Raw genomic sequence first — 25,203 nt, forward strand, 5'->3', positions numbered from 1 at the left:
AGATTTTTCATAATTAACATAACATTGGATTGTCTCATTGTATCCTATTAGGTGTTATACAATTTCATTTAGTTCTATTCTGATGATACTCATTTTGATCACCTGACTGAAGTAGACTTCACTGCAAAGTTAAACGTTTGCTTTTTATAATTAAAAAATATTTTGTATTCATGATGTCAATATCCCATTCCTCAACAAAAGTTCAGTTAGTGCATCTCTATTGCAAATAGGGTCTCAAGTTTTTTCTTTTTGTGGGAGGGGGGTGGGCAATGTGTTTTAACGTGTTTCTATCAATTATTTTGATATTAAAATTTTTAGAGATTTGGTCACTGGTAGCGCCTTTCAAGATGATTTCTATATCATTTTAACGTGTTTTCATCACTTATGATGCACCTTTTGCTTACTGGTATAAGAAAATGTCCTAGTCTCACTGGTATTTTCCCTGTTCCAGCCTGGATTAAAAAAAAGAAAGAGAAACAATAAGAAACAAGGAAGATCAGAAAGTGATATTCTTAAAAATCAAAACATATATGCTCATTTCCAATTTATTATTTTAAAATTTCTTAGAAAAGGTTTTTCTTTATTCTAGTTATGCTTCAGATTTTCGATTCAGACTTATAGCAAAAGTTAGGGACAGGACCAGTTTCCAGAGTTCTTTTTGCAAGTTTGTTTGCATTATTTCATTGTGTATCTGAACATGGAAGCAAAGAATTTTGCGGTTAAAAGGGGTCCTACAGGCTGTATTTTCCCAGTGCTCTCCCTTTGCAGAAATCTCTATGTAGATACTTTGTTAAAAAAAATATTTCTTTATTTGGCTGCATCGGGTCTTAGATACACGGTACACAGGCTCTTCACTGAGGCACAAGGGCTTCTCTAGTTGTGGCGCACAGACTCAGTAGCTATGGCGTGCAGGATTAGTTGCCCCACAGCATGGGGGGTCCTACTTCAACACCCAGGAATCAGACCTGCAACCCCTGCATTGGAAGGCAGATTCTTAACCACTGGACCACCAGGGAAGCCTTTCTCTAGATTCTTGATTGACTCCAATCCAGTTTCCTTAAATCATTACAGAGATCTTTACTGTGTTTTGATATTATCTTTCTCCATGTTCAACAATTTTGATCTTTCTAATTGAATACAAATGTCTATTTCTCCAACTCCTACTCATTGTTACTATTTCTACTCGTTGGTACAATACAATGGATATACCACCTTTTCTACCATTTAAATGATGAAAAAAGCTTTGGTGCTTATTACCTTGCTGGCCTTCAAGTCATCTTTGCGTGCATGCTAAGTTGCTTCAATAGTATCTGACTCGCTGCAACCCTGTGGACCGTAGCCCGCCAGGCTCCGCTGTCCATGGCATCCTCCAGGAAAGAATACTGGAGTAGGTTGCCATACCCTCCTCCAGGGAATCTTCTTGACCCAGGAATTGAACCTGTGTCTCGTAATTCCCCTGCACTGGCAAGCAGTCTCTTTACCGCTAGTGCTGCTTGGGAAGCCCCAAGTTTTTCTTGCTCCTGGTTAAATACCTCTAGTTCCTCATTCTTCACAGTACACATTTTCCTGATTCCTCATTTACTTCTACCTTACAAGTATATTAATCTACTAAGAAGATAGAAAATATCTCCAGAACTACAATTCTTCCATTTGAATTTAATAATATAAAACTGCCATTTTATATTTGAAATATTTAAGAAACCATTGCTCTGAGTTATTTCAGTGAGAAAGAATCACAATTGAAATTGGGACTTGCGACAAATTCAGTCATTTCTTGTGCTGCGACTGATATGAGCTATAAAGTCTACAGTCCAATATCTGTATACAAATATATTGTAACGTGGTGATTTATTTTAGTATTTTAATACTGAGTTACATTTCACATTCTATATTTCCAGTAGTTCATCTATTTTAAGTATGAACATAATTCATTTTCCCATGTGATACTGATTATTAAAGAGTTTCCTTGGGAGAAAAATTTAAACTAATTCCCAGATATAGGTGAAAGAAAGAAAACTGAGAACATTTCAGACCACTAGAAGAACTTTAATTAAATTCCAGACCCATGAGCCCTCTGCTGAGAAGAGCTTACTCTTGATCCCTAATTTGAAGCCTTGGGCTTTTAGGGAAAAAAAAAAAATGTTTTTCAGTTCCACTGCCGTGGAGGTCCAGGAGGTGACTACAAACTGTGGTGAGAAAGAAATTATGATACCATCTCAAAATGAAATGAAATAATTCTCTGGGTGTCTAAAACATTCTGAAAAGAGAATGTCTTTAGGAAAACTGAATGACATCAACTTATGACCTTTTTCTTTAAACCAGAAAGATCCTTAAATAATTATGAGAAACCAGTGGATATTATTTTAAGCCCTGATTTGATACATGACTTTTTAAACTGTGATTGAGAAATAATTGCATACTTTAGGGTTTCTTTGACTAGAGTGTATCAATATTACTGAGACTCTGCCTAAATTTTTACTAGTTTTGCCATAGTAAATTTTAATTGTGATGTTTATGAGGTTTTAAATTGGCTCCTAGTCTCTGAATTAGGAGATATGTATTAGATATATAGATATACAACATTATATATAATACAGATTTCCCTTTTGCAGAGGAAATGGAGAATAAAGTAATAAAGTGATAAAAACTTACCAAAAGCATTGTTGCTCTAAACTATTTATATTTGTTAAAAAATGAGGGAACAGATTCATCACTCAATTTTCCCTATAGAGGTAATTCCATGTGACAACTGTGGACTCAATTAGTTAATTCAAGAAAAAAATGCAGACTCTAGCCATTTCACATGGGCAAGCAAAGCATTAATTTTTAAATGCATAACTTAAAATTTTGCAACATGTTTTGATGTATTATCTTTTTTTCTTTCTAAATGATACTTTTAAGTGACATTTAAGTAAAACATCTCCTAAAGGAAAGATTTTTCTCAAAATGATAAACCTATTTGTAAATGGAGAGAGGATGGTAGTGAGATACAGGTTATTTCATTTTACAATTCTTGACGATGTAGCTTAATTTTGTAGTTTAAATATGTGTGATTAAAAGTTTTGATATTTTTCCAAAATTATATAGGAGTAAGGTTTATTTTAGCTTATTTCAACATAAAATTATTTCATAGATGCATATTTGTCCTACCTTTTGTTAAGATTATTTGACAATGGAAGTAACAAAACAAAAAGTATTTCTTAGCGTGTTTCATAATGAACATTCATATCTTTCTAACTAACAGATAGTTTTTCAAGATTGTTCTTATACGACTAAATCACAAGAATAATTAGAGAAATATAAGACCAAACAGAGAACAAATACTTAGTGGTGTGCTTAAAGAGAATCACTTAAAAAACCTATTTCACTGATGGTGAGAACATTTTTTCCCTAATTATGTCTTACTGAGAGAACCAAATATTCATGTATCAAAGGATTTTACAAGACAGATTCTATTTAAACTTTATTAAAATTTTATTTTATTTAAATTTAAAATTTTAATTTTACTACTATATTTGCAAATTTCCACCTTCCAGATTTCAACATAAAGGATTTCAAAGTTTAAATGAATCTAACAACATATTATTAACTATCAGGGAAAAGTGAACATTTAAATATCCTAAAGATTGATTTAGGGGGCAACTGCGAAGAAGAAACAGATTTGTTGGCAAAAGTATTTTTCTTATCAATGATTAATCTTTAATCTCTCACTGTTAACAACTTGAACGTTTTAATTCCAAAATATATCAGATACTTAAAAGTAATGCCACATGATGATGAACATTTGATATTGTAAATTTTGTTCTGAATAATTGAAAATATACTGAGACATTTTAAAATTTCATGGATTTAAAGTGTAGTGTGTGTGTGTGTGTGTGTGTTTAAGTAGTGCCCGGTTCTGCTGTATGTCTCCTGCAATTTGTGTGGTGGAGATACCCTACTCTCTTTCTCTAATGAAATGCATTAGTCAAGAGCTCAGTGACCTCTGACAAGGCTCAGTGTGGATTATAGCCTGACAGGAGGCAGCTGGAAGGAACACTTGACAATTCACACTTAGAGTAATCCCTGAAAATTGCAGGGCGGTTATGAGGAAGTAACAATTTGGCTCCCTTGTGAAAAAGAAAATTTCAAGTAGAGTTTTGGGACACTAACTATAGTTTCTAAATTAAAACTAGATGATCAATTTCTCTAAGCACCAGTCAATAGAGAACACAGTCTCTTGAATAGATTCAATCTACAATCTTATTTCCAGCAGCTACCACTTTAGTCTGTTGAAAGAAGCCTCATTTAGCCAATGGATTATCTATAATTGACTAACTTCTTTAATAGAGTTTTAACACATCTCACATATAAAAGCATTTCAGTTAGGGTGCAGAGAATAATAGCTGTAATCAAATATAAAATGGTCATTCTCTGTAAAAATTATCACAATAAATCAATAATAATTTTTATACATTGGCTTATATTTTTCTAACATGGTCTTTTATCTAAAAATGTGTATTTTTTCAAATAACTACTCTGCTATAATTTTGCCTGAAATCCCATTGTTTGACAGCAAAAATGCTTTTTAAAAATAACTATCAAAGAGTAAATATGCTACATAATTTTAAATTATCATATATTACAACATATTACATAACATATAATGAACAATACACATATACTTTTTAAAAAACAGATACCTTAATTTCTCTAATTACCTCTTCCTCTGAACCTCAGAATATTAGGTTTCTTCTCACTATGTGCTAATATTTTCTGACAGTGGTGACTCATCCCATAACAGAAATGAAAAAATTAGGATGCAGTTTCCTAGGAAAATTTACTGTTTTTATCTGATTTTTTTATTTGAATTTTCCTCATGCATGATATGTTGATGGATGTATACCTAGCTGGCATTCAGTAAATGTCTGATGGATTAAACTGAAGTAATTCATCAGCATTGTTCTCATAATTGTTCAAGCTATCCTGAAATTGTTTTCCCAGGTCATTCAACAAATATCTGATATCGACTGTGTCCACCACTCTGCTAAAGACTGAATTCTAGTTAATGTCTTCAAAACTTTTCATCTGCTGAATTACTGGTTTAGCCTCTAAATTTACTGTTTAAAAGTTTACAGTGCATTAAAAAAGGAAAAAAAACTAGATAACTAGATTTAATTCTCTCTGCATACCTAGTGTCTAATTTATGCATCTTCTTTAACTATTTGTTCTCTCAGAGCTTATCAGAAAACTTGCTTAATTATGACTCATGAATTGTCTATCATAATTTAGGCCAAATGTCTAAATCACTGGGTTTGCTTTTTTTTTTGGTAATCTGAAGATGGCTAAAGGAAAGAGAGTATGTGTACAAACACCACCGATGGATGAACTCCTGGTTCCTTTCTCTGAGTACAGGGAAAGTTTAGGTTCTGCAGCAGTGAACTGGGTAGGAATGGCTGTGCAGCAGCTGTGGAATAAACTGGCTGGTTGGAGGCTCTCCTGGGTCTCCTTTGGCATGTATATTAAGAGGTACTGATTTAGACCATGTGTCTCTTCAGTAAGAGAACTACTTGCTAGATGATCAAATTCAGAGTTGTTATCTTCGGTTTAATGTTACCCAAGGGGATGACAAAATCTTGCTAAATTTAGTTTTTCACTTCCCCATTAGTTTACGTTCTATTGGAAAGTGTTAAGAAGATCTGGTCTTTATTTAGAGATTTGTATTTATTGAGACTCGTTGAGAAGAGTATACTGCCTACGGGGCTGGGCAGGGTGGGGGATGTACCCTGAGGAAAACATATAGGGTATTGTGCTGTTTCTCATTCTTGCAAATTATATTAGGTGATTTGTCCTCATGGATTGTTCATTTTGAGTTTTTTTTTTTTTTTTTAAGGACTGATATTTTTCCCATTCTTGAAGAGATATTTTTCCCTATCTTGATGAGATTCTCAGTTACCATGTTAAATGGGTTAGTGTACTGGACTTTGCATAGTAAAACCCTAACTCTGACACTTGTAAAATGTTTGACCTTAAACCACTTGCTTAGCTTCTTCAAGGATTGCCTATTTCCTTCATTGGTAGAATTGAGATAAAAATTCCATAATTCTTACTACTGTAAAAGTTAAATGAACATCACGTATTTTGTAAAATCGAAGACTTCATAGCCATTTAAAATATTAAATTCCATTTTACTTATTTCTTCCTTTCACTTGCTTTTTAATACTGATACATGTAACACAACTGAAGCTAGATTATATTTGTTTTCCTTCAGAAAAGTATAGGTATAATACTATCCAAAGTCCATTTCCTGTGATTTTGAAAAAGAAAATCACCCTGAGAAGTTAGTCTTTTTTGGATTTGTGTCTGCACACTTTCTCATACCCACTCACAATATTTCCGCTCTGGAGGTATGTGTGGCTAAAAATAATGATAAAGAATCACAGGTATATATTTTTTTCCTGTTCTGAGCATATTCACTATGCTATAGAGTTTTTGTATAAAGCTGATTGTGTTGCTTTTAACATTAAGGAAATAATAAAATACAAAAAGATACTCAGAAATTCGGAGTTGTGTTTAATATTAAGCAAATGGACCTTTCCAAACTGCTTAACAAGAAGGCCACATCTGATTTTTTGCTACTGTTTCATAATCTTTTTATTTTTTTCTAACCTCACTTTCAAAGTGCTTATGCCTTATTTTGTTATGCAAAGTATCAAAAATGTGAAATCTAGCTTAGAAAACTATGTATGTTCAGCTTCAGTTTCAGTGAACACGTTTTTCCTCTCAGATGTAGTAAAACATTCCGTGGTTTAATTGCTCAGTGATGAGAACATTTCTTCCAAAATGCACTCAGCATTTCTCAGGGGTGAGGATGTCTATAAACAGTTGCTGTGGAATACCTCAGAAAGTAGAGACTGCTGGTGCAGCTCGGAGAGTTACCTTCTCTTGAAACCGGTCAGTGTTTCCTTTTGCCTAATTAATTGGCTGTTAGAGACCTCATGACACTTAATGCAGCAAAGTCATAATTAGTAGCTTGTCCATGTAAGTAAGATTGAATATTTCATGTCACGCTTTTGTGGAAAAAGTGTATTTGTTGTTTCCTAGCAGGTTTTATTGTGCTATTTTGTGCTATCTTTATTTATGCTATCTTGTCTTGGTGTCCTTCTTGTATTTCAAACTCATTAAAGTAACCAAGGGCTTCCCTGGTGGCTCAGATGGTAAAGAATCTGCCTGCAATGTAGGAGACCTGGGTTCAATTCCTGGGTCAGGAAGATCCCCTGGAGAAGGGAACAGAAACCCACTCCAGTATTCTTGCCTGGAGAATTCCATGGACAGAGGAGGCTGGTGATCTACAGTCCATGGGAGTCACAAAGAGTAGGACATGACTGAGCAACTAAGCACACACGCCCAGCACAATGTAACCAGAGTTGATGACACTGGTGTTCCAACTCATACTGTATGTAGCACCAGCCTGTCTCCTTTAAATGAATGTTAGCATGTATGTGCAGGGGTGAGAAATAAATCATTCATTTAATGTATCTCATAGGAAACTAGATGGAAAGAATGCTCACCCTCAAGATTAGAGACCATTTTAATTATTTTGTGTCTCTTAGTCTCCAGTATTATTGCCTAGAGAATCCCGTGGACAGAGGAGCCTGGTGGGCTGCTGTCCATGGGGTCGCATAGAGTGGCACACGACTGAAGCAACTTAGCATGCATGCATGCATTGGACAAGGAAATGGCAACCCACTCCAGTAGTCTTGCCTGGAGAATCCCAGGGACAGAGGAGCCTGGTGGGCTGCCGTCTATGGGGTCACACAGGGTCAGACATGACTGAAGCGACTTAGCAGCAGCAGCAGTGTCTAGTACAAAGTCTAACTTGGGCTAATTCATGATACATGCTTCTAGAGTGGTTAATTGTTGTACTCAGAGGCTAGAGTTGTTGAGAGAGATGATAGCTTATCACCTTGGTACAGTCTTCACCTCTAGCTTTCTAAATCTCATGCATTATTGCTTTCCTTAGGTGATTATCTTCTGACCCTCACTACTCCTAGCACTCTCTAATATTCCCTCTAATTTATCTTTAGGAAGTGTTTGTACCATTTCATGAGATGGCCAACTGTACCATTTCATGAGATGGCCAACTGCTTAATATACTACAGGCCTGGACAAAGACTATATCATCTATTTTTAAAACGTGACCACCCTAACTCTCATATTTATTCCAAATTCCTTGGGAACCATGTAACGTGGTTTCTATTCATAGATAATCAAGTGGATGGCAAGATTTTTCTCTTTTCAATGGAAGGAGGACAAGTACCTCACATTTACACAATATTTTCACATTCGTCTCATGCGACTCATTTGCATTCATGAAAAATAGATAAGGTAGCACAAATTTCATAAAATTCTATGTTAAATTGTGCATGCAAGTATTTATATGACAAGGGGTATGATATCCTTTTTTATTAGATTTTCAAATTGTTTCCTGGCTCCCCCTACTTTCCCATGGCTCCTCCAATTTAGGACCATTGATGTTGGAATTTTCTTAATAAAGAAGCAGAGCAAAAGTAACTCTTAGCAAAAAGTGTATGTGAATAAGTATAGGACGTGTTAAAAAATTTCACATAATTTGGGGGCAGTTGGAGCACTGAGTGCAACGGGGAACACCTGAAGATGATGCTGCAGAGATATCTGTCAGATATTGTGAAAGGCCGTATGATTTGAGCATGAATTTAAGCTGCATTTTGTGACTAGTAAGAGGAAATTACAACATTTGAAGCAGGAAAACGAGTGGATTTTTTAAAAAAAAATTTGTTTAAGTTTTAAAATTAGTTTATGATTTATTTATTTTGGCTGTGCTGGGTCTTCGTTGCTACACAGGGCCTACTCTTCGTTGTGGTGCATAGGCTTCTCATTGCCATGGCTTCTCTCATTGTGGAGCGTGGGCCCTCGGTGCACAGGCTTCCATAGTTGCAGCACCCGGATTTAGTTGCCCTGCCGCATGTGGACTCCTCCCCCTGAATCAGAGAGTGAACCCATGTCTCCTGCATCGGTAGGAAGATTCTTAACCACTGGACCACCAGGGATGTCCTGCAGTGGATTTTTTAAAGACAGGTAAGTATGAAAGGTGCCTTGGTGTGGGAGCAACTAAAGATGGTGGGCAGCAAGGAGGGTATTGTAATAGTTTAAGAACTGATGATTGGGTTTCCCTGGTGGCTCAGATGGTAAAGAATCCGCCTGCAATGTGAGAGACCTGGGTTCGATCTCTGAGTTGGGAAGATCCCCTGGAGGAGGGTATGGCAACCCACTCCAGTATTCTTGCCTGAAGAATCCCATGGACAGAGGAGCCTGGCGGGCTATACGTGGATCGCAGAGAGTCGGACATGTGTGAGCGACTAAACACACTGCACACACAAGAACTGATGATTAGTTGAACTAAGAGAGAATCATCAGTAAGAATAAATAGAACAGGTAGAGCCAAGTGCTGGGAAAAATTCTTGAAAGCAAGAGAGCAAGCAGAGCTCAAGGAGAAGGGAAGAAAAATGAAGTAGAGGACCTAGGTGAAAGCTGTGTCATGGAATCTAAAGGAAGCATTTTCCCATTTTCTGACACATACAAAACATTCAGCAAAGGTTAAGCAAATTACCAAATGCCCTCTTTAGGAGTATCAAATATCCCAGAGAGGTCAAATTGGTTAAGGACTTACACTAACTAAAGGCTATTATGAAGTCACTGGTGACCTCTCTGAAAGCAGATACAGCAGATATATGAAGACAGAAGTCATACTTGAGAGTAATGAATAGTAAATTTGACCTGAAAAACTTTCATGATGATTACAAACTGCTCTTATAAGAAGTTTACTCTAAAAGAGAATCATTCAACTCAAGAAATATTTATTGATCGTTCATTTTGTGTCAGGTTTCATGTTAAGTACTGTGTTCCTTAATGGAGTATAGAGCCTGGAGGAGTTAACAGGTGTTTAACAAGTAAGTTGAGTGTTAAGAAAGGCTAAGGACAAGAGGATATGGGCTAACATAATACAGAAACTGACCTACTTCAGATCAGGAAGACCTCCCTTGGAAGAAACAACTAAGATGAGACTCAGAATATGAGTTGGAATTAGCCCTCAAAATGGAAAGAAAATGGAGAGAAATGGCTGAGAAATATATAAAGATATAGAAACAAGTCAGACCAGAGTTTTTAAATTGTGAAATAGATCATACCCACAAAAATTCGATATAACTTTCATACACTTAATCACTTCACCTCCTTATTGGAAATAGAATATTACCAATCATTTTGAAGCAGTCTGTGCTTCTATTCTTGTGTATATTTTCCTCTTTCTTCAATACACACACACACACACACACACATACACACAACATATTCAATATATATTATGTATGTAATTACTGTTATGAATTTTGGGCATGTTATTTACTTGTCTTGCTTTCTATTATTAATATATGTATGAAAAAGTGAAAGTGTTAGTCGTTCAGTTGTGTCCAACTTTTTCCAACCCCATGGACTGTAGCCAACCAGACTCCTCTATTCACTGAGCTCCAGGCAAGAATATTGGAGTGGGTAGCCATTTCCTTCTCCAGGGTTTCTTTTCCACCCAGGGATCAAACCTGGGTCTCCCACATTGCAGGCAGATTCTTTAACATCTGAGCCACTAGGGAAGCCCAACATAAGCATGGGTGCATGCATGCTAAGTCGCTTCAGTTGTGTCCAGATCTTTGCAACCCCATGGACTGTAGCCCACCAGGCTTCTCTGTCCTTGGGATTCTCCAGGCAAGAATAGTGTAGTGGGTTGCCATGCCCTCCTCTAGGGGATCTTCTTGACCCAGGGGTTGAACCAGTGTCTCTTATGTCTCCTGCACTGGCAGGTGGGTTCTTTACCACTAGCACCGTTGCAGGAAGTGGGACCCTTCCCAGGGTCTGAAAGTGGACTCTTGTCTAGCACACAGAAATGTGTTGTCTGAGGAGACACACGGGCTTTAATTTGTATATTGTTAACTTTTGTTAGTTTCTTAATTTTATATAGATGCAATCTTATTACATGTATTATTTAAATGATTTTCTTTTATGTCATTCAACATGTTTTGAGAGTCATCCAGGCTTATTCTTGCAGCTGAGGTCAATTAATTGTTATTATTATATAGCTGTCCAGTGTAAAAGATATCAAAATGTCTTTATCCATCTATTAGACATTTGTCTTGTTTCCAGAATTTTGCTTTACCAACAATATAGCTCTAAAAATTCTTATATGTCACCTGTTGCCCAAGTGTGAAAGTTTCTCTGGAGTATTTAACCTGGGGGTGGAATTCTAGGTCATTGGATAAGAAGAACATGCTAAGCATTCCATGTAGTGCCAACATGCTTTTGGTGACCATAGAGTGTTTGAGGAAAGAATTTGAGGTTGTTAGAGAGAGACAAGATGGTAAGTTATGAGGAGATAAGATCAAGGAAAAGTTTTGTTAGTTTTTGCTCGTGAATATGTTTGTTGGTTTGTATATTTTCAGCAAAGACGACATATAAGCATATTTAGGAGAGAACATGGGAAAAAACCAATAGAAATAAAGATTCTAAAGACTAAAGTAAGAAAGTGCATAACGGCACAAGTTCCTAAAAGAGAGGAGGGAATATAAGTTCAAAATCATAGTTACAAGGAGAAAAAGTGAAAGCTGGGCAACATCAAGTGACTAGAGACCACAAGGCTAAAATGTTAGAACTCATAATGAAAATAGAGTCTTTGAGTTATGCTGCCCAGGATTTCTTTCCACTGGTTAAAACTGGTAACAAAACAAAACAAATAATTATAGTGCAACATAAAAACAAATACATTATTCCTTCAAAATTTAAAGCAAATGCTATTTTAAATAAAGTGGGAGGGTGTATGTTTTATAGTTTTTCCCATATACTGACTTAACAGCAGGCAAAATGTGAATGCAGTCTATCAACACAGTATAAATGTTAAAAGCTAGTCTCTTGAAATTATCCCTTGAAAAATATCTCTTGGAATTAAGCTAGTCATCATTGTTCACAAGCATTAAGATGATTCAACTGACTTTTTAAAAAAAGTAACAGAGCTATATTATTCAAAGTAATACATGTCTGGTTGAATATTCTTTTTCTTATTGCTTTTATTACAACTGTAGTCAAGGGAGCTATATTTTGACTATTACACTGAGCATTACCAGCACAAGGACCAAGCTGGAAAAAATTGAAATATATGAGATGTTCATGGACAGCTACTTGGGTCAGCTGTAATAACTGTGTCAATTATCAACTGCTTATACAAGTGTGCATGACAGCTTTTTTATTTTTTGGTCAAAATCCATGTGAGTGTATATATATTTATGTTTATGTAGCATATTCTGTATCTATATTATATTTAAAAGTGAAAGTGTTAGTCTCTCAGTCACGTCAGACTCTTTGGAACCCACCAGGCTCCTCTGTCCATGGAATTCTCCAGGCAAGAATACTGGAGTGGGTAGCCACTCCCTTCTCCAGGGGATCATCCTGACCGAAGCTTTGAACCCGGGTCTCCTGCATTGTAGGCAGATTCTTTGCCTCTCAGCCACCAGGGAAGCCCTATTACATTTAAAGGTATATATCAAATATTTCTATTATCTTCCAAAGATATATATTTTGAATATATGTTATCTTTCAAAACTATTTAAAAATTTTTAAATGCTTAGACTTTTGGGAAAAGTTAATTTTTCTGAAGCCGGAATATGAGCTTCAGGATTCTATCTTTTGTCTCAAGAAATGGCTTTAGAAGCATCATTTTAAAACGTACTGAGAGGTAAAAATTAATCAGAGGAAGAATAAATGCTTCCAGACTTTTGCTACTGTTTGCATCTAGGCTAGACGAGCCTATTTCAGTTTATTGTTATTCTACTCTGCCTAATTTTCATTATGTGTAATGACTCTACTACACGTGTCTGCTTTCTGTTTTTCAAATACTTAATTGTCTACTTGATTTGTCCTAGAGGAATTTTTTTATTTACAGATGCAACATAAATATATATGTTGCTTCTTTACTATTTAATATCCCTTGAGGATAACCTCACTGGAAAATACTTCCTGCTCTCTTTCTCGGAAAGTCAATATCCATGCCTTGTTTTTGTTGCTATCGCAGGTCAAAACAGCAAAAGTCCCACAGCCAAGGCTGGCTTTAGCTTTAGTTAAAAGCAGGCAGCTAGAAGTTTGGAAAGCCCTCTGTAATTTATATGGTGTGGGCAATATCTTTAGCATTCTGCCTGCGAAAGGTTTCCAGTAAAGAGTTGCTGGTCTTCCACTCTAAGGTAACACCTTGATATCTTACATGAGGTCATCAGAATCACATGTGCATTTATTCCTTCGGGAAAAACTACCACGTGAGTAACATATTGAAGCTCGACATGATTTTTCCATTGCTGCCAGCTCTAAGGTCACAGACATCTGTAACCTCAACTGGAAAGATAGCATTTTATTTCTTATGCTTTTTTAAGAAGGAGGGTTTCTGTTTTCTTTATAACCCAGGTTACCTCAGAAAAGATTTGTGATTCCTGTTTGTAAGAGTGTTTTAGCTTCTGGCCCAAAGTCCTGATTTTTACACAGGTTTGGTTTTGGCATCTGTTCTGTCTTTTCCTCCCAGTGGGGTACAGAGAGCTACAACACAAAATAAAATGGTACTTTTTAAATCCTCACTTCCCCACTCCATATATATGCTTGAATATGGAAGCTATATGAAAAATACAAGTTATGTAAAATACATGTGTCCAGATTTATAGTGGAATTCTGGAACGATCCTGTTGTAAACTGAAAAGTTACAAGCTGGCCTCCCTGGGCTAGCTGCTGATAACCCGCTTCATCTGTCTTATGTCTGAGAGTTGAGCTTAACCTGGAGATGGGGCAACCTTTCCAATTCCGAAGTCAGCATGAGAAGAAACAGTGACGTTGTAGGTAGGAGATGATTTATATACCTCTGCTCCTCCCCAGACACCCAGGGAAAGATTTCAATGACCTTTGTGCCCAGAATAGCTTTCCTTTTTTTCTTGCAGTAGATTAGTATCTATATTGACTCTAGGAGCTGGTTTTAATGAGTTCATTTTTTATAATAGTGTGGAAATAATTTCCAAGTTATGTTTTCAATCATTATCTCATTTAGCTACATTAGATCATTGCGATTTAAAAAGACTAAATAAAATTACCCCATCTTCCTGTTGAAAAAACTGAGGTCCAAGGAATTTAAAAGAAACTTCTCAAAGTCTCATGATTAAGAAATTATAGAGGGGAATTCTAGATTCCTGAATTTTAACCCAGTGCTCTTTTTACTATATTTACTATGTACCCTGCATTATATTGAAATATGGAGCATTCTTCTCACTTCACTTTCAGAACCTTACTTTGACATTCAGTGTTTAATATCTTTCCTGATTAGAAGCATGCTTAGACAAATTTGCTTTAACCAGTTCATGACTGCACAAAAGTCCCTTTATCTGTGTTAGTATAAATCAATTAACCTCCTTTACTTTCTGCTGAAAGTTCTAAACTTCAAATGAATTGCCCATTAACTTTGACACTGTGCTCAGCGTACTAACAACAATAAAAGCACACATCTATATGATGTGCTGAATGTGCTATTATTATCAATTCCATTTTTTATACATTCCTTAAAGAGAATCTTCAGGAGTTGGCCCTGAGATATTCTATTGTGACAAGGTTTCACTGATAGAGAAGTTGCTATGAGTGATCCCTTTGCAAGAATGAGTATGATCATTTCAAGTAGTTTTTAACCAGCGTTTTTCCAACAATAATGTGTAAGAATTTCAGCATTCTGTGTGCCAAACATGTGAATATTCACTCTGAAATTCTCACAAGTACACAATGGGAAAATAGACCAAAAATGCAATATACATAGAACTTTGCAAATGATTTATGAAGCTTCACTGTTTTTTTTTCCTTATGAATTAAGGTAAAATAATTAAATTTATTTCTCTGAACAGAAGAGACCATTTAAAGCTGTTTGAAGCATAACTAAAATCAAAGAACAAGAAGTCATGTCATGACAGAGTTCCAAAGAAGAAATCTTTATATCTTTTATTCATTCCGTCCTTACACCTTCTTTCTTTCCTCCTTCCTTCCTTCCTTTCTTTCTCTTCCTCCCTCCCCCTCTGTTTTTTTCTTTCTTGATGATGAATGAAATGCTTACTTTCAAATGTAACCTGTCATAGTTTTATGAAGTCCAAAGCATAGTACATAAATAGATAACTGCTTATACTTTCTCCATTTTTTTTCTCCACTTTTTGGCTCCACTTGAGTAACCACCCTAACATATCACATGTTGTATAACATGGTCCTCCTACCTATACCTGGTCTGCAGTTCCCAACACATGCAACTTACCACATAATTTCCATAGAAACTGAGTTGGCCTCCACCCTATTCCAGGAGACCAATCTCCTGTTCAAATGCTTATATGTCACAGGAATAACAAATGCTCCAGGAAGTGTCTAAATGCTTATGCTTAACTTCTGAACTTCTCCAAGGATTTGTAACAAGCCGTTCATTGACCAAGCCATGATCACTTCCTCCCTGGCCTTTACCACTAAGTCACTTTCCATTTGGAGTTTTGTCTTCTGTGGCTTTCTTCTAATACAGTTTCCACATAGAAGCCAGGATGATCTTTTTAAAATATAAGCAATTGAATAATTTCTTACTTAAAATCCATCATAGGGATCCCCCTGCACTTAATGGTAGTCACACTTGGATGACATGAGGAATTCACATGCCCGGGCCCCTGGCCATCTCTCCTATTTAATTTTTTTCTGTGTTCCAACTTGTCACTATGGCTCCGTTACTTGGTTTGCTTTATTTGAGAACTTCTGTGCATGCTTCTTCCTTGGCCTGAAATGCCTTTTCGCTGCTTCCTCCTATGACTGAATTCTACTCATCTCTAGGTAAGGATGGACAAAGTTCTGTAAAGGGCCAGATAGTAAACATAACTTGGCTTTCGGATCCTATAGTCTCTGTTGCAACTATTTAGTCATTGTAGAGCAAAAGCTTTAAATGAAACAGCATTGTTATGTTGCAATAAAACTTCATTTATGGATTCTAACATTTGAATTTTATACAATTTCCCTGTGTAATGAAGTATTCTTTTTTTCTAAAAAAATATTAATGTAAAAAAACTTGCTTAACTCAGGGTACATTAAAACAGGTGGCATAGTCTGCAGACTCCACCTTCTAAATTTTGACTTAAATGTCATTTTATAAAGACTTTCTCTAAACTTTTGTTTTATCTAATTAAGTCTATTCCTTACCTCAACACTCTGTTATTTTAATTTATATTACTTTTCCTTTTCTCTGAGTGGTTGTTTTCTAATTGTTGATTATTTATTCTGTCTTTTTATGCAATTACAAGGTCCCTGACCTTGGCTATTTCATTAATCTCTATAAACCTACAATTAGAATGCCTGGACATGGTAAGTTTTCAGTGTTTGTTGGCTAAATTAATTAATTCTGTAAACTCATTTCATTGTAGCACAAAATGCTTTCAAAGGTGAGTTATGTCAAACTGTTTGTTTTAGGAGATTTAAAACATTATGAGAATGGAGCTTACTTAACATAAACATCCTGCTATCTTCTTCATTGTATACTATCTTCAAATTAAATTTGAGAGAATATTTACTCTTATTTGCTCAGTGTACAAATAACAGTGCATAACAGGCATGACAGCAAAAAACAAACAAACAAACAAAACTTCTGTACGTTCACACTGTGTAGCACATTGTGTTTATAAAAAGATCATGCAAAGAGACAATGCATCCTTATAAGTCTTAAAAAAAGACTTTTATTTGACATTCAAATTATACTCATTATCACAGAAATGGATTCCTGTGGTATCATTTGTGAATCTCATGGCTTGTCTTTGTTGGATAAAGAACCAGAAAAAGCAAAATAGTTTTGCCAGTCACTGTGGATGTCTGTCCATCTGTCATCCCCACTTTCTCTGCCCCTTTCTCAGTGGAAGAGCCTTAACCTAGTGTGCACGTGAACCCAGGAAAGTTGACCCCACTTTAGCCCCAGAATGAATGTTGGTACATCTTAGTCAATCTAGACAGTTCCATCCCTCTTGCTAATGGAATCACCAGGCAGGGGCCAATTACACCCAAGAGGTTTGCCTTCGGGGATTTTGTGAAAGATATTCCTCCCTGTCAAAAAGAGACACAAAAAGAGAAACCACCCTTCCTGTCTTTGAACAAGGTCACGTGAAGGCATGATGTCCAGAGCTGTGGCAGCCTTCTTGGGAACATGAGTGAGAAGCTAAGAAAATTAGAGAGCTGTTGCCTGGGAAGCTGCAACCTACCTTCCAGTTCTGTGAAATAGTGAACTATTTCATTGATCAGGTCAGTGAGTCTCAAGTTATAATATGCATCTGAATCAGTTGGGAATTTTGTTAAATTTAAAGTTATAATTCAGTAAGTCTACATGCTCCCTGGTGAGATTGACGATGCTGGTCCAGGGTTTCATTTTCAATAGCAAGACTTTGTGTGTGCTCAGTCACTTCAGTCCTGTCTGACTCTTTGTGACCTCATGGACTACAGCCCATCAGGCTCCTCTGTTCATGGGATTCTCCAGGCAAGAATACTGAAGTGGGTTGCCATACCCTCCTCCATGGAACAAAGCTTTAGCCCTCTGTTAATTTTGTAGCAGTTAGAGCTGGAAGCACCTTAACTGATATATTATGCAAACCAAAACGGAGCAGAGAACAAGAAATGGATTTCTCTCTCTCTCTATCGCCATATGCATTAGTCATACTAACAAGTATCGATTGTATAACTTCTTCAGGTTGCTTTAATTAGAAACAAATCATGTTATTCTGTCTCCACAATGAGTTTGCCTTCTCTGAAGAAGTACTCAAATCCATAGAAGCCATTTTACTTGATAGCACTATGAGTTATATAAAAACTAAAACCTTATTTTGAAACTTAGTGTTGTGTTGAATTTCAGTATTATGAGATTTAGTATTGTGAAACTTTAGTTTTGAAAACTAGTTGAAACTTTAGGATTGTGTTTATATTTGATAGGGATATAATTATTTTCACCATAAAATGTTTCAAATATTACAAATGGTAGAAACAGATCGTATGAATTCTCAGAGATATTCACCACTAGGTACGTTCATTTGAAAATTAAATCAGGTAAGATTTTGCTCAACTAAATTTTTAAGTAGGCTTGTAAACCACTATCTATTTTCTTTAATTACACACAAAAAATTTTTTTTGAAGTATTGCTTTGGATATATGTCAACATAAACTGAAATAGAGCAGAGACAAAAGAATCAAGATAGTGAAAAATTAAAGAAGCATCTAAAAACTTAGGAAAAAAATTGTGATTTGGGCCTTTCATTTGAATATGTTACAGGCATTGCCTGCCTGGAATAGTGCAAATGATATAAGGACACTGTTATGAAGTGAGCATAAACAATGAACGAAATTTCATCAGTACAAAATTAACCTGGGAAAATATAAATGATGGTTTGAGGATGAAAACTGTTTCAGTCTCATGGTAAACACAGTATGGCTTCTGATGATTCCTTATTACCTACAGGAAATGGGTATTCTTTGTATATGTTGTGATTGTTGCTGTCAACCCAATAATATTTGTTCAATGTGCTAAAAATATGTTTTGCGAAGAGTTGACTCATGGGAAAAGACACTAATGCTGGGAAGGATTGGGGGCAGGAGGAGAAGGGGACGACAGGATGAGATGGCTGGATGGCATCACCGACTCCATGGGCATGGGTTTGGGGAGACTCCAGGAGTTGGTGATGGACAGGGAGGCCTGGCGTGCTGCGATTCATGGGGTCACAAACAGTAGGACACGACTGAGCGACTGAACTGAACTGAACAAAAGTAATGTTGCAAAGAAATCTAATTACATCACACTTTTAAAAGTATTTCCCAATTCAAAATAAAGGTTATGTCAAAATTTAAAACTTCATTCTTTTCTGAGAATGAGTAACTATCTAGATTAGCAGCTGACCCAGATGTAAGGCCAACTGATGGGTCACAAAACAAGTCCAGCAATCCAGGAACATCATGTTGATTTTGGCCAGTCTCTGAAGAATGTCCATAAAAATATTCAGGGTGAGTTTAGTTGTTTTTTCTGCTAGCAGGATGCTTAAAATGAAAACTGCAAATCTTCTTCTTACGAGTGTTTATTCTCTGATGAAATTGTAAAGGAAGGTTTTTTAAAATTTCATGAATTTTCTAGATACTTAATCAGATTCATTTCTACAAAAACCCATGACCTTATGTAAAAGATATAAGGAAATGGGATGGTTGTCCAGGCCCCAATTTTTTAGGCAAATCGTTGTTAAGGTCAGACTTATGTTTCTCTGGTCCCATAGAATCAGTGCCACCTTGCCCCTCTCTGAATTATAGAATCCCTCAAATTTCTAACTATCTGCCGACTTTGAGTGCTACAGATTTATAAACAGGGTTATCTAATGCTGTGTTCAGGGATTACTATGCTCTTTGCTTTTGTGTTGTATAATTTGTTTATGTGTTTTATATACATAGTTCATGCATACCTTTTATATTCTGATGTCAGTATTAAATTCTAAGTTGAACGATCTAAAGATTGACGTAGAAATCTTATTTAATTCTGTAATAATTTTGGCCATTTATGCTCACAAGAGAATAACATTTAATATAAAATAAAACACAATTTAATGAAATATTTTATAAATATTGTTAAATAAAGTTTAATAAAACATTTAAGAAAAAGTATGTATCATCACAAATGTACCAGCCATGAACTGGATTGGATGCTAAAATGATTGATGAGTGTGTTAAAGGAGGTCATTTGCATTTAAAACCTGTTTAGGTGTGCTTCCTGGTACTCAGTTCAAGGGAGCAAACAAAGATTTCCAAACCAAGTAATATATTTTGGGCCCCACTGTATAATCTCATACTGGGCTATGTTTCCTGTAGAAGTTAAAAAAAAAAAATGAATGTAATGAAGTAAAGATACTAGAATCAAAGATTCTACTTTCCACTTAGATACCAATATTTCATATCATTTCATAACTTTTTCAAATTTCCGTTAACACTTATAACTCTTAAGTTTTATCCCTCCAAAATATTTAATGTTCTATCATAAATACAAGTTATTTTTAAATATGGCAAATTGATGGTGTGACAACTTAATCAGCAGCCTATATTTAGAAAATATAGAAAAAATTGATAATATCTGCATGTTTTAACAAAAATCTTATTTTCAGAGTCTTCAGCTGAAATTTACTTGCAGTTAGAGTCTTTGTTTTCTTATAGTAAAAGAGCAAGTGAACAAATCAATAGATCTTTATTTTAAGTTTTAAAAGATGTCATTGTGGCATCATTAAACTCTAGGTTACTAAGGCTATTGCAGAAAATTAAAATTATATGATGCTGTTTTCTTTTTAAAAAATCAATAAAAAGCAATTTTCATTAGAGCTGTGATTTTCAAAATTATAACCTACAGATTTAGATTTGTTCTACAACCAATTCAGTAATGGATAGAATATTATCATTAGGAAAGCTTTACCAGAATGGGTTGTTTAAAGAAAAAGGAGTTTAGACATAACAGATAGCCTGTGTACATTTTGCTTTCTACATTTGAAGAGGCATAAGTTAAAATAATAATTTAAGAAGTCTGTAGTGCTGCCCCTTTTATGTAATAGTATTTTCCGTGATAAAAGACTATGTACTGTGTATCAGGTATAGAATTGATCCTGATAGTAATGACACACCAAGTACTCACTATGGAGCAGGTGCCGTGCCAAACACTTGGTCTGCATCTCACCTCACACCATCATTCAACAGCTTCTAAAAAGCAGATACTTTTTTTTTCTTTGTGTTTTAAAAATCTGAAAACTGAGGCTTAAAGTGATTGAATAACTTTCTCAAATTCAAATCATTAGCAAATATTTGTACCCAGATTTGAATACAAGCAGTCTAGGGGTCAGGAACCATGGCTTATTCATCTTGGCATCCTTGAGTCTTTGCGCTGTGCTGGCTCCAAATAGGCTTCTGAGCCTTAGGTGCTTTAAAAAGAAGTCAGTGAACAGATACGTGGAGCCCTAGTGCAGTCAGTTAGCTTTTGGAGGCCTTGAGAAGCTAAAAGGAAAGGCTGAATCCTGGTATAATATCCAGGCTCAGCTATATGAAAGGCCCGCCACTCTGAATCATTCTAGCACAAATTACAGGCTTTAAAAATGGTTTGTGAATGTTACATTTTTGAGTTTGCTGCACTGTACGATATCTTAAATTTCACTCCCTTCTCTGGGCGGCATTCGTTCTGATTGTATGTTGGTTTGTTCGCTCAAGTGGAGAAAGCCAGTTTGAAAACAAACCATGGTTACAGATTGCTTTTCTACTCTGATTCCTCCTTTGTTTGTGTTTAGCACGGTGTCAGAACTAGGATGCCTTTAGAGGTATGTGCAGATAGGCTACCAGGAATGAAATTTCAATTCCAGTTTGGCGCTCAGTAAGCTCCTCTCCCAGATGTCTTCTACAATGTGCTGACTGTAATACTTTGACCAGAAACCGCTGGTAATAGCAAGAAATTAGGCCCTGGTTAGAAACATATTACTGCATTGCCAACTCCTTCTGTGGAATTCAACTACTACATATTTTCAGGTTAAAGAAAACTAGATCTTCTGTACTTCAGCCAAATCTGACTTGGGTTTCAAATTACCTCAGAGAAGAATTTTTAGCTGATAATTCATATATGGTTTGTTTCACATGGAGATATATTCACAATATATTCGGTTAGTAAACCTCTTCTATTAAAAAGGCTATACTTACTAAATAGAAGAAGTTCTCAGGGGAAAATACTGGTTATACTTGGAGGTGGGGGCAGAGTGAATGGATAGGTAGTATGAAATCTTAGATCACTGGAAGCCAGGAAGTCAGGGTTTGAGAAGAGAAATAAAGACTGTGAGGGAAGAAAAGAGGGACTCTGAGAACACCAGAGAAATACCTGGAAAAGTCTAGGACTTTATTCTAGGGAACATTCCAGCTAGGTTGGCATCTAGTTCTCTAGTTATGACGGGCCTTGGTTGCTCTTTACCCATGTCATACATATATAGGTTGAATACACTGATATTTTTCATTTCTCTTGGTTAGTTTCTCCTCATTCCTTTTATCTTGAAAGATGAAGTAATGAAAACGTGGATGAAGAGACTTCCTGGAGTATCTCCCCTAAACTGCGTTGGGTCAGATAACTAAGTGAAGTAGAGCTGCATTTCTCTAGTAACTTGCTGTCCTCAGCCTTTTTTAATTGAGCACATCAGGAAAAAAAATTAGAATTTCTAAAATGCAACGCAGAACATTTCTAGGGCAACAATTGATGCCAAGGAGACACTTTATTACTTATTCAACAAACATTTATTGAGTGCTTACTATATGGACATACGTGAAAGTAATAGCTTTTTTTTTTAGACATTATAACTCATAATACTTTCCCCAGAAGAGCTTATTTTGTAGCAAAAGTGTCCAATTTGACATTTTGAAATTACGAGTTTGCTGAGAAATTCTAACTCCCAAATTCCAATATAGATTCTTGTTTGTGATAAGCCCGACTCCTGGCCTTTGTAAGTTTTACTTACTTGACCATTTTTATAATTGATCTTAATGCAGATTTTCTTATTTTTCAGATCCTCCCAAGTCATTCCTGACCATTAATTTTACTAACTGCTAGCCCTAATCCTCTAAAGTGATTTGTGTCTCCTTGTTCTGAGCTTGTTGTCAATCTAAGTGATTTTAATGAGCAATCTAAGAGATTTTAATGAGCAATAGTGACTATATTCTTAGCAAAAAAGATTCATTTTCTTTACCTAAATAAAATACCTTTGTTTCAGTGATAAAACCACTAAAATGCTTATCCATAATTATTTTTTTTATTTTAAAAATTTCGCTTGCATTTTGGGAATGAAAAGTTTTACTTCATGACTTATATTAAGCAGTCTTAAAATACAAAGTTCAGTCACAATGTTAGGGAGGAAGAAAGTTTCCTCTACCCTTCTAGTTTCTTCTGATTGGTCTAAGAATTAAATTGACATGGCATGGGGCAGATTAACAGGAGAAAATTGAGCACACTTAAATAACATATACACATGAGAGAGACCTAGGAAAACTGAGTAACTCACCAAAATAGCTGAAACACTCACCTTAAATATCATTTTCATCTGAAGACCACTGAAGAATTGGCGGTGGTGGGGGTGGGGCAGGGGTGGGGTGGACAGGTAGTGGTTTGGGACTTCAGAGGAGAAGAAAGTAATTCACATGGTGATGGGAAAGCAAATGTTAAGTAAACAAATATTCCTGGGCCACGCAGAGACTGTGGGACACAGAGTGGACTCTGATCACCAGTGCCCCGCACCATACATGGCCCATATTTCTTATGGATATCTCCGGTGATAACTCTATTCTGGCCCTTTGTTTAAATTCTTTTAGGCAGTGAAGGGGAAGATAAAAAGACTTTATGACTCTTTTGTTTCTTAAAAATAATCAGCCTGAATTAATCCTCATGCCAAAGGGACACATTTTGGGATGGCAAATTTTACTTCTGTACAGTAGCAATTATGGACTTTCTGGTAGTTCAGCTGGTAAGGAATCCACCTGAAATGCAAGAGACCCTGGTTCAATTTCTGGGTCAGGAAGATCCCCTGGCAAAGGGAATAGGCTACCTACTCCAGTATTCTTGGGCTCCCTGGTGGCTCAGATGGTAAAGAATCTGCCTGTAGTGTGGGTGACCTGTGCTTGATCCCTGGGTTGGGAAGATCCCCTGGAAATGGGAATGGCTATCCCACTAGTATTCTGGCCTGGAGAATTCCATGGACAGAGGAGCCTGGCAGGCTGCAGTCCATGGCTCGCGAAGACTCCAACTCGGCTGAGCGACTTTCACTTTCACAATAGCGATTACAGTGGTTTCAGCTTATTCTGGTTTTAAAAATGAATATTTTAATTGAAATACAGACAAGTACACAGAACAAAAACATCGGCTTCTTTGGACTAACCAGCATAGTCATAGACTACATTATATATATAAAGTGATATCACTTTTTAAAAAATGTAAACGTTTTAAGTGTTGGATTCTTTCTCCTCATTCCTTTCTTTGGAAGCAAATGTTTGATCAAAATAACCTAGTTTCCCTAAATTTGAGGTACACTTTCTTTTTTTTAGAGAATTGAGAAGCACTTTTGGATGATTATGAAGAAATATAAGGCCTACCTATAGACATATTTACATTGCTAAGGAGGAAAATTTCCAGTCCTTGAGATCATTCTTCTTTTGCAGGTTTTCCTCAGCTCTTTATAGAGGATAAACACTGTGCCAAAATGTGAAGAAACTAATGGTAATCAGTCATAAGGATTTATCTTTTAGAACACTCCTTGGAAATAGACATCTTCTTTGAAAGTAATCATTAATTAACAGATTGATCTCAGGTGGCCTTGGCCTGCACCAGCTTGGAGCAGGGCTTGGTTCCCAACCAGAGATTGGGGTGGGTTGTGGCAGTGAAAGAACCAGATCCTAGCCACTAGACTGGTGATCAGTGACAAGGGCCCTGGCCCTTTGGCTTTGCAGAAAGGAATTTCCACAAAGACAGAAAGTAGTGAAGCAAGTGAAGTATTTATTAGGAGGAAAAAGAGTACAGTAGCTGTGGATAGACTCAGAGGGAGAGTCCCTGAGTTGCTGAGTCACACCCTCATAGTAGTAGTTTGAATTACTTTTATAGGGTATTTCTTCTGAGTTTCCTCTGGCCAATCATTCTGATTTACCTGGTTCACAGTCATCTGGTGTATCTCAGGATCCTCCTAGGGCTTCCCTGATGGCTCAGTTGATAAAGAATCTGCCTCCAATGCAGGAGATCCCAGTTCGATTCCGGGGTTGAGAAGATCCCCTGGGGAAGGGAAAGGCTACCCACTCTAGTGTTCTTGCCTGGACAATTCTATGGACTATATAGTCTGTGGGGTCACAAAGAGTCAGACACGACTGAGCGACTTTCACTTCACTTCACTTCAGGATCCTCCCATGTGTGTGCACATATCTCTTAGGCAAGATAGATCCTACTGAAAAGGCATCTGGGTAGAACATCCCTTGACATGACTCCCCTTTGGCCTCCAAGGAGCATTTTCTGCACATGTATGGTCAAGGATGTCTCCTGACTTTGGGAACAAGAAA

At 36.3% G+C, this 25,203-nt stretch overlaps 1 long non-coding RNA gene across 1 annotated transcript in view; it reads left to right on the forward strand.

Moving 5' to 3' along the window:
- Positions 1–9,715: 9,715 nt before the first annotated feature.
- Positions 9,716–25,203, forward strand: part of LOC145544754 (uncharacterized) — a 65,346-nt gene continuing 49,858 nt past the window's right edge. The window contains exons 1-3 of the long non-coding RNA XR_014081634.1: positions 9,716–9,968; positions 12,435–12,594; positions 17,237–17,379. This is a non-coding gene — a long non-coding RNA (uncharacterized LOC145544754). The remainder of the gene's footprint in view (positions 9,969–12,434; positions 12,595–17,236; positions 17,380–25,203) is intronic.

Source organism: Giraffa tippelskirchi, chromosome 4, assembly GCF_054371585.1.
Source record: "Giraffa tippelskirchi isolate mGirTip1 chromosome 4, T2T-mGirTip1v1.2.pri, whole genome shotgun sequence".
In the NCBI taxonomy this organism is placed as follows: domain Eukaryota; kingdom Metazoa; phylum Chordata; class Mammalia; order Artiodactyla; family Giraffidae; genus Giraffa; species Giraffa tippelskirchi.